General features: G+C 48.2%; 1 protein-coding gene across 1 annotated transcript in view; it reads left to right on the top strand.

Annotated features, from left to right (window-relative positions):
* The first annotated feature begins 1,886 nt into the window (after positions 1-1,886).
* Positions 1,887-2,164, top strand: part of Mgmt (O-6-methylguanine-DNA methyltransferase) — a 325,209-nt gene continuing 324,931 nt past the window's right edge. The window contains exon 1 of the mRNA XM_023709104.1: positions 1,887-1,904. The gene's annotated coding sequence lies outside the window, so the exon portion shown is untranslated. The remainder of the gene's footprint in view (positions 1,905-2,164) is intronic.

Raw genomic sequence — 2,164 nt, 5'->3', positions numbered from 1 at the left:
ATTGTTCTATAGGGTTCTCTTTCCTGGGGTGGGGAATCAGATGCTAATTCCAGCTCTTTTTTAATAGCTAGGAATTCATACTAACACGTTACTCAGACTTTTTTTTTTTAAAGAGTCATATGCATGTATTAAATGTAGCTTCAGAGTGTACTTGTTAGAAGCTAAGAAGGCACTTGGATTCAATCTGGATGTTATTTTCCCTTTTCAATTCTGTTAGACTTGGTCCTGGCATTAACAGGCTATAATAGGCCAGCTGCATAGCATCCCTCAGTAGTTTGTTGTTAGCTCTAGTCACACATCCTAATAGGTAAAGATGGTTTATGCGTCTGTACATATAGGGTAGATTCTTATAAAATTCTTTGCTAGATGATGCAACTGAAGATTGGAGGAGTCAGGTGAATTTCTTAAAGACTCATAGTGACTAACGGCAAATGTGTTTTATTTTTCCCACCATTTGAGTTGAAATGCTTATTTGGAATACAGTGCTGAAAAGGATTCTGAGGCTCTATCCAGGCTTTACAGAGAAAAAGAGCCTTGATTTGATCATCATTGTGTAACCAGGGCCTACTTCATTTTCTGCCCATAGCTAATTCAAGTATGCCTCAGAGGGGCTGGGGAGATAGCTCAGTGGAGTAAGTGCTTGCCTGGCAAGCACAAGGTCCTGAGTTTGATCCCTGGTACCACCAAAAAAAAAAAAAAAAAAAAAAAAAAGCCTCAGAGAAGGCATGACTTGGAGTGTGGTTGTTCAGAGGCTTGATAGTAAGTTATTAGGGCTCATCACCAAACAAATCCTGCTGAGGTTCTCTGAACAACCTTTACTAACAGTGATAACACAACATATTGAGTTCTGCAAGTCACACAAGCAGGGAACAAATATGGGCCAAAGCCTGATGCAGGAGTTGTAAAACAGAAGGTTAGGGTCAGGGTTGAAGATCTTTTTCAGTTAGAATCCGGGAGGTCGATAGAATGGTGTTTCCAGCATGGGCTGAGCTTGTGATAGACTCCGGAAATTGTTAATGAGGGCATGTTCCTGAGGCTCCGGGGAGGCCCTTCTCCTCTATGTACATCAACTTAGATACAATGGTGTCTGTGCTCATTTCCTAGGATGGCCATACTAAGTGCCCAAAATTGGGTAGCTTAAAATAATAGAAAACTGGAATAAGGATTTTTTTTTTTTTGCTCCAAATGCCTTTAGGGCAGGTTTGGCTGGCTTGAGTTGTGGGGATCGAACCACAGCAACCTGAGCCTGACTGCTTTGTTGAGCAGCCACTTAAAGAACTGAGCTAAGGGGCAGGCCCCCAAAATAATAGAAAATTGGAAGTCTGAAATTAAGGAGTCAGTAGTCACACTCTCTCTGAAGGCTATTTTGGCATCTGACACTCCAGGTGTGCCTGGCTTGTAGATGTATCCCTCTGAGTGTGGGCCTTCACACGACTTTCTGCTTGGAAGGACCCCCTTGCTGTTGGACTGAGTCCTACTAATTTATGACTTCATTTTAACTTGTTACTTTTGTAAAAACCCCATCTCTAAATAGGGTCACATTGTGAAATAAGGCTGGAAGCACTGAACACGCCTTTTCTGGGGCACATAACTGAACTTTTGACATCCACAAACCACGCCGTGGCACCTGTGCTCAAGGGAGACACTCCCACTGCAGCGTCTGGAGTCCTCCAGCCGTGATGGTCACAGCCGGCCGGCCGGATGCAGCAGAGCCTGCCTGCGGCCTGGTTCCCAAGGCACCCGGCAAGCAGCCCTTACAACCCCCAAGTGCAGCCCCAAGAGGGCAGGACTCTAGCTGCAGGTGGAGCGCAGCCCGGCGGGCGGGACCTGGATTCTAACCTGGGGGCACTAGGCAGGCGCCTCCACTGAATTTCCGGCGAGGGACCGTGACACAGCCTGAGCAGGTAAACTGAGGTACACATTCTAGAAGCAGAAGTAGGAATGCGCCGTCCCGCTCATTCGGCCAGAAAAGCCCCCAAAGCAGGTACGCCCGACTGACCGGATGGGAAGACGGGTGCAGACTGCCGAGCCTAGGCTGCCTGAATCCAGCGAGGACGCCGCGCTTAGGCGCAGGCCGGACCCGCACACTGGGCATGCTCCGACCGACCGCCGGCAGCCGCCTGGCGGGGCTGGGTTTTGCTTCCGGCTGTCGGTGGGTCCGCCC

Source organism: Octodon degus, unplaced genomic scaffold (assembly GCF_000260255.1).
Source record: "Octodon degus isolate 3935 unplaced genomic scaffold, OctDeg1.0 scaffold00010, whole genome shotgun sequence".
NCBI lineage: Eukaryota > Metazoa > Chordata > Mammalia > Rodentia > Octodontidae > Octodon > Octodon degus.
The sequence above is the reverse complement of the archived record's forward strand: the minus strand, read 5'-3'. Positions and strand labels throughout refer to the sequence as shown.